Here is a 7,873-nt window from a genome sequence, read left to right on the forward strand (position 1 = left end):
ATGGAAAAATCTAACTGGTTGAATATTCAACAGAATGAGTTAAATTTACAAAACGCATCATTTTCTAAATGACAAAATTTTGCACTCGCACATTTAAATACACTGAGTGAGTTGTTCGTAAAAGCACTTTGTACTGATGGTTGTTATCAGCATTTATTCCGTTGCAAAGAGTCTAATGAAGGAGTAGAACTCACTCTAAAACTTCGTTGAATGAGTCACTTCAAAATTTGTTCCTCATATTTTTTTTCTTCTTTATATCCTGAAAACTTCAACAGTCTTATCTTTATTATCCACGGGCCCAAGAGGGAACTTAATAAATGACATAATGACAGAAAATAACGAAAAAAATCTCATCTGCTTTCGTTGAGAATGGAAGAAAATGCTGTACATTAAGATGAGCTTGGGATATGTTTTTAATGACTCTAACATGAAAAAAAAGGGGTTTTTTTATCCTTAATTTTAACGAAAAAATGCTTTCAACTAAGCAAAGGCTCAGAATGTTTTTTTAAACTAACCTTTTTTTAATATATTTTTTTGTATTTTAATAATTGTTTAGAAAATAAAAGTAAATTTGACGTTAAAAAAATTACTTGCTTTTTTTTTAATTTTTTTTTTTTACTCAAAGTATGTTTTATCCTCCAACTGATAAAAATATGGAAAAAATGTGTAAAATAATAAAATTTATATATATATATATATATATACAAAACATTTAAACAACATCGCTCATTTGAAGAAACAACTTGTATTTTTAAAAGGCAAGCATAGGCTTCTACAAGCCTTGGAAATTGCTTAATAAAATAAATTGTAAAAAATAATTTGAATGTTATTTCAGATGTTTGTTATCTTTTCCACGGAATGAAAACATGCAGTTCTGAAAAGATGTTTGCAAAATGGTAAAAGGAAACACTAAGAAATGCAAATAAATGGAGGAAATTTTTATTATAAACAATCTTTTAAATAATAATTTGATTACGAAATTGTAGTTCCAAATTCTAAGGCATTGCATGAGTGTTGATGTTTCAAGAATATTGTATTTTTAATTTAACTATTTCTCCTTCCTTACAATAATTTTTGTGAGAGATTCTAATTTTTTTTATCAATATTCTTGATCTAATTTTACTCTCTGATCTAGAGTAAGTAAATATTATTGAAGAATACATTCCGGTATGTTCCTGTGCTTCTGAGCAAGTAAATTAAATAGAAATTTCATTTTTAGCATTTTACTATGAACTTCACGCGCATCATATTATCATCTAATTCGAAAGAACTAAGTAAATGTTATAGTAGGTTATTTTTAAAATTTAATTCTCTACAGAATTAAAAAAGATTGTTTTATTAATTGTTTTAAATTAGTCAAGTTTTAAAGATTAATTTTTTGATTCTTTTTCTAAAAAAAATGTAAAATATCGATAAAATAGGTTAAATGCTTGCAAAATTGGACATAAAATCTTTATTTAAAGATTTATTTCTCGAAACATTTTGTATTGAATAAAGTTTGGTTTCATATTTATCTTATATCATAAATCATTGAGCTTTTTAAAATATTTTTTTGTAGTTATAGGGCGCTGTAATCAAGAAATGGTTGTGCGTGTTTAAGCAATTAAATTAATATACCAACTGAATTTATTTAACTTTTCTATACTAATGTCATACAAAAGTTACAAAATTTCTAAAGTTTCTTCTAAAGTTTCAACACCAACTTTAGAAGTTGCAGTCAAACTTAAGGATTCTAAATTTGTATTTATAGTGACCACCGCTTATTAAAATTACATTCCCTCCAAGACACAGACAAGACTCCAAGACAGAATTAAAAAAAATCGTTTTTTAATTCTGAATAAAAGTTTGAAAACGAAGAAATAATAATTATTTTTTTAAAATTCAAGTGATAAGTAACAATGCTTAACAAATAACTAAAGAACAATTTAAAGCTCTAAATTTCAAGAAGTACGTAACATAAGTACATTAGTACATGTAGATGTATTTCAAATCAATACTCTCCTAAAAAGAAAATAACCACGAACCACTGAAGATTGCAGGATTTTGGAAATCCAGCCTGAGGTTAATAAATTTAAAAAAAAGCTGTTAGAAGTAGGCTCCCAAGGAGAAAAACGAAATAGCTTTTTACCATAATGTGCCTTTCTAGAAACAGAAAAATGAAAACTTAGCTTGCAACTGGTAACATCTCTGACCAAAATCAGATAAATACCGCAACAACAAAACGAAACAAAATTCGATTTTGCAGAAGCCACGTACAAACGATAAACTGTTGGGAAAAGGGTCAAGAAAAAAAAATGGATAAGGGAAAACTGATAAAAGAGAGACACTTTTATTTGCTGCTCCAATCAATATCACCTTTTTCTACTTTCTTGCACCGTGGGCTTCAAAAAATTCAATAGTATTTGTTGGAAAGTAGCGGCATAGCACTCTTTTCAGAAATTCGAAGCTCTTATGAAAGAGTGCTTCGGTAATGAATGAAATGAAAAATCAAGATTTCTTTTCAAATATTTTATTCTTTTGATCTATCTCCTGTGCTCACTTAGTTTGAATCACCTCTCCCTTTTTTTGGAAAATAAAACTAAGTAAAATTTGCTAAATTTTGTTAAATATCATTTTAGAAATTGTCGATGCTTTTTTCAAAAAAAAAAATTCGATTTAATCGAAGGAATTTCTTACTAACTGTCTTGTTTCAATGAACTATCTTATTCATTAACTCTTTTTCAGTTCAGGACAATATTTTCACATTAAATAATCTTCTTTTTAAGTGTTTTAATTAATTTTATCAAGAGACAAATTATTTCTCAAATTCCATAATAAAGTAATACAATTTCCGAATTGAATGTATCATCACTTAACCTAAAATCGTAATACTATCTACGGTGAGCTCATGAAAACATTACTTAAAAATTTTGCTTTTTAAATACTATAAATATATTTAATTTTTTTTTTAAATTTAGCAGAATGAAACTAAAATTTTTTAATTAAGAAATATAACTCAACAATACTTGCGTTTGTATTTTGTTCTCTTTATAAATGCATGGCATGCTATTGCTTTACTGTATTACTGACTTAAAATGTTTGATATTAAAGTTTTTTGAGAAAAAATAAAGCAAATATATATTGTAAAAATAATAAACATTTAAGTCTTTTTATACATGAAAAATACTTGAAACTTTTTAGATAAAAAAGAATATGAATTTAATACCAAATTTCTTATGCCCTAGAATGTTTGGTAATATACCCATATTCAAATTTTGAGAATTGCAATAAAAATATAAACAAATGTTATGTAACATTAAAAAAAGCAAGATTTAAAGAAAGCAAGTAGACCACTGAATTTTACACTCTTTTTAATAAAGATGAAAAAAAATATTCTATCATCGTCTTTACAATTAGTGAACTGTCAGGAATTAACTTTTATCTGAAACTTTATCTTCACTAACCAGCTACTTCTACACGGGATAAAATTGCTTAGAACAAAAACTTATTTTTGTTTTATAACTAAATTTTGACTTTTTAAATAACAAATTATTCATTTTGTTTTTCAAAGGGATATTTTTGTTGATTATCTTCTTTATAAGAAGTATTACATTTTAAACAGAGGTGCTTAAGTTTTTAAAAAATATTAACATAAAAAAATACTTTCTACAGCAATTCTGCTTATTTGTAATGTTCAACTTTGCAGGAAAGCTTAAATTTGAAATTTTAATGCGTTTAAAAATATTTAAAGGAATATATTTACAAAAATAATGCAATGTAAACTCTTTAGTAATTTTCTCCATTGATCCCCCTTATAGCCTGAAAACTATTTTAAAACACTTTAAGAAATAACTGTAAAGCAATTAACTTATTAACAAGGTTAATACGTTAGTTCAGTTACTCATTTAAGATCAGTGTACTTTTTTAATAACGAGAAATATGACAAGATGTTTTCAAACTTTTATGTATATAAACGGATGAAATAAATAAAAAATATGGATCTACACTTTTGTGAGACTCGCTGTCCAAATATGGATCCATATGTTGACGGCGAACTAACACCAAAACTAAAACTTTTAATCAAATAGCAATTAAGAAATTAATGACTAAAATATATAAAATATTATATAATTCAAAGTGGAATTTTAATGAATTTCACCCGGAATCAGGAGTAAACTATGAAAATCTTGAAATGACTAATGACAATGAAAGTTTTTTTTAATGACAGGATCGCAAAGTAAGTTTTAATAGGGGCTAAAATATGGATTGAAGTAGCTATTTTTTTTCAAAATGAGTCCACATTGACAAAATATTGGCCATTAGAAAAAGTTTCAAATCACTTTACTATTTAAATAACTTTCAAAATTATTTTCACTTTAAACCATTATTTCCGTTGATGTGACCGCATAATAAATACAAAAAAAAACTATGAATCTTAGTTGAATGAAGGAGCCGTGACATGACCCCCTAAATTCTTATCCTAAGTACAAAATGGTCAACATTTAAAGCTATTCATAATCTGCGTATTTTTTTTCAAAGCATACAACCAATAAGCAACACTTTCCTTTTTTTTAAAAATTGTCTTAGCCTCATATTCGCCAAAGATTTGTGAATACTGTTTCAATGTGGACCAGAGTAATTTTGTTACTAAGGTTTATATAACAAAATGTGCAATTATTCTAATAAATACCAATAAGTTTTTTATATTTATAATTTTAATTCTGCACCACAATTATAATGATGGTAGTAGGGTAATCAGTTAATCAGTAATTTATCTAATCAGCCATTTAGTTAATCAACAATTTAGTGGAATATAAATATTTAATTAAATACCACTGCATGAAATCACATCCTCTGTAAACGAGCAGAAATTTCAATTAATGAGTACTACTCTAAATATTTTAACTAAACATTAAAACTCTAAATATTTTAATTAAACATTAAGCTTTTTTAATATTTATCTAGCAAACATGAAGTTGCACAATCATTTCCACTTTTTTAAAATATATTTATAAGTGTTAGAAATAGCATCACTACTTATTTTATTTTATTCACTACATTTAATTATTGGTAAATAAAACCATGTCAATAATATTTAGTAATTACCATGACAGCAAAAGAATTTCCACCTGTGCTATATTTCTACATTTCTGTCTCTTAACAACTTAACATAATTTCCGTGTTTTCAAACAAATATTTACGTGTTGAAATTTCGAAGCTATAAAAATTTGAAACCATATAAACCATTTTAGAAATCTTTAAAAATAAACAGTAAAAAAATTATTTTGTTTTCAACTGTCGTTTTTCGCAATAGATGAAAAAAAAAACTAAAAAAAGTGTGTAAAAAGTTTATAAAATATTATTATATGGATTAAAAAACGAAGTATAGTAAACGAGCTAGAGAGTTTCGGAAACAAATAGAAGATCAACAAGATGTAACTAAAGTCGGAAAAGATTGCAAATTCTACATCAATTAAATTGCAATTTTTTAAAAATTTGCAAATTCGAATTACTATCTTATATATTAATTAGATCTTTAATGAATAGGTAGCCATAAAAAACATTACAATTGAATAGGAAACATATTTGAGATGTTTTTCTTTGTAAGAAAAGTGAAATGAATTTTTTTAAGTTTTGGCAACAAATGAAAAGAGTTTTTGTGCATAGCAATACTATGCTTCAAACTCACAACAATTCGTTATGATTTTTATTATTAATAAAAATAAAATGAAATATGTTATTTTCTTATTATTTTAAACACATTCATTTAAATATGTAACTAGTTAAAAATGCATAAACTACATATTTTAAATTATAATTTAAAAAATTAATTAATATAATATTATCATTTCACGTTTTTTTTTGTATTGTACAAAAAACTACAGATTATGTATTTGTCTCCCAGCTTTCTTTGAAAGTTCTTAGTTTAAAAAATGTATCTAAAAAATTATTGATTAGTTAAATTAGAAAACGTTTCTTTTATTAATCTATAAACAGCAAATTTTTTTCTGTATATTCATGTGAATTGTACAAAATTGTCCTACTATCAATTTTTTTCATGAAATACTAATGTATTTTAATCACGATATTTCAGAATCCATATTTTAGTCACAAATTTTATTTATATTAATACACTTCAATGGTTTTACTAAACGTATGTACATAAAAAAATCGTGTTACGTGATTAAGCGTTTTAATACAAAATTGCTTAACAAAGAACTAAATAGGCACAAAAAGTAATTATGTACGGAAAATTCTTTCGAAATAAAATAATCAAGTTAAGATTGTTTCACGTGTAGCATGTTTATTTGTTTTTTTAGTTTACATATTGCACTATATATTGAAGGGAATTTTAGTCAGATGCTATTTTTACTTTACATAGTACATTAAAACCGATATATTCATTGTAAATTTGAAAGATTCGAATATGTAGACAGCTTGAAAATATGAACATCATTCTGTGAAAATATGAACATTTTTCACTCAAAAACCCCAGATAATATAAAATCCTGACTTTGTTTGATGATTTTGTGCTAATAAGAATATTCTATTGTACTATTTAGTTTTCAATAAATTAGTCCAATTAATTTTTTTTCTTCTTTTTTTTTAACTATTACTTTTAAATTTGTAAGGGTAAAAGAAATAAAGAGTTAAGGTTGAAGCAAAACGAAAACATTTAATTTAATTTGCCAGCATAATTTAACCTCTAATTACAAAATTTAAATTGATTAAAATAAAAAAAACTATACAAGTCCTTTTATTAACACTATTTCTGTAACTAAAAGCTTAAACATTGAAACAAAGTTTCCTCATCATTAAAAAAAAGTGTTCTAGCAATTTCAATGTTCATTTTAGTTTATACATATTTCTGTGTTATTATCTTCACTTTGGAACACATATATGATTTCATATGAAAATGTCAGATACCCTTGTTTATTTTAAAAATAACATCATTGTGGTAAAATATTTCAAAACAGATAACAATTCTCTTCGTCTTAGATTTAATAAAAAGGTATAATATTTCATGTGCAACATTGTCTGAAATGCGAAATTAGCAATAAATGGTATTACTACTGAAGAAATATTTTTCATAGATATAACCCAATACAATTCTCTTAAAATGTCTCCATTTACTTCTCGCATGTCAACGATATAACAAATGCATTTATCGTTGGACATTTATAAATGCTCTGCCACCTGTTGATCCCATCTGTCAAGCTAACACTTTCTCTACCCTCCACTAAAATGATTGAAGTTCCCGCTTTAGAGTTCCTTTCTCCAAAACTCACTCCATATTCCTACTCAAGCGCACACGCCCCCGCATTCCAGGAGAAACGGGAAAAAAATCTGGGGAAATAAAAAAAATGATATTAAGACAAAACCAAGCAGCTTCCTCTTACCTGGTTAAAAATTTGCTCTTGGAAATGATGTAGCCACAGACCGAATGTAATAACAGAAGTGGAGCAGCTTTAACTCTCGCGGTCACAGTTACGTTTAACGTTCAGCGCCCCCAGCCGGTTGAAATAAATCGATAGAATATGAAATAGCCCTGGAAATACCGGAGCGTGTAAAGAATAACTTCTGAGCTCATTTTGGCCCGAAACTACTTAATAGAAACTCTCAGATCTTGCCAAGATAGCTATTTGGGATCTTCTTTCAATTAGATTTAAAAAATGCATTAAAACAGTTGATTAGAAAATCGAAGATGATAAATTGTAAGCAACAGTTTTAGTTGCTAGCATTTTAATGAATGATCGAGTTATATTTAATAACAGGGACCTGAGTGTAAAGATCTTTGTTTAATAAGCAACTTAAATGCAGATAATAATTTTAAATAATTTTCAATCTCTGTAATCGAATAATTAAAAATTACTTGTAAAAGAGAATCAGAGAA

General features: G+C 26.1%; 1 protein-coding gene across 3 annotated transcripts in view; it reads right to left on the minus strand.

Moving 5' to 3' along the window:
• The window catches only part of LOC107436145 (GTPase-activating Rap/Ran-GAP domain-like protein 3), a 563,687-nt gene extending 556,205 nt beyond the window's left edge, over positions 1–7,482 (minus strand). For 2 of the 3 annotated variants that reach the window (XM_071179217.1, XM_071179226.1), the window contains exon 1: positions 7,380–7,475. The gene's annotated coding sequence lies outside the window, so the exon portion shown is untranslated. Of the gene's footprint in view, positions 1–7,379 lie in introns of all 3 variants that reach the window. The other variant, XM_071179212.1, reaches the window with a different exon arrangement.
• Between the last annotated feature and the right edge of the window lie 391 nt (positions 7,483–7,873).

Source organism: Parasteatoda tepidariorum, chromosome 1, assembly GCF_043381705.1.
Source record: "Parasteatoda tepidariorum isolate YZ-2023 chromosome 1, CAS_Ptep_4.0, whole genome shotgun sequence".
Lineage (NCBI taxonomy): Eukaryota > Metazoa > Arthropoda > Arachnida > Araneae > Theridiidae > Parasteatoda > Parasteatoda tepidariorum.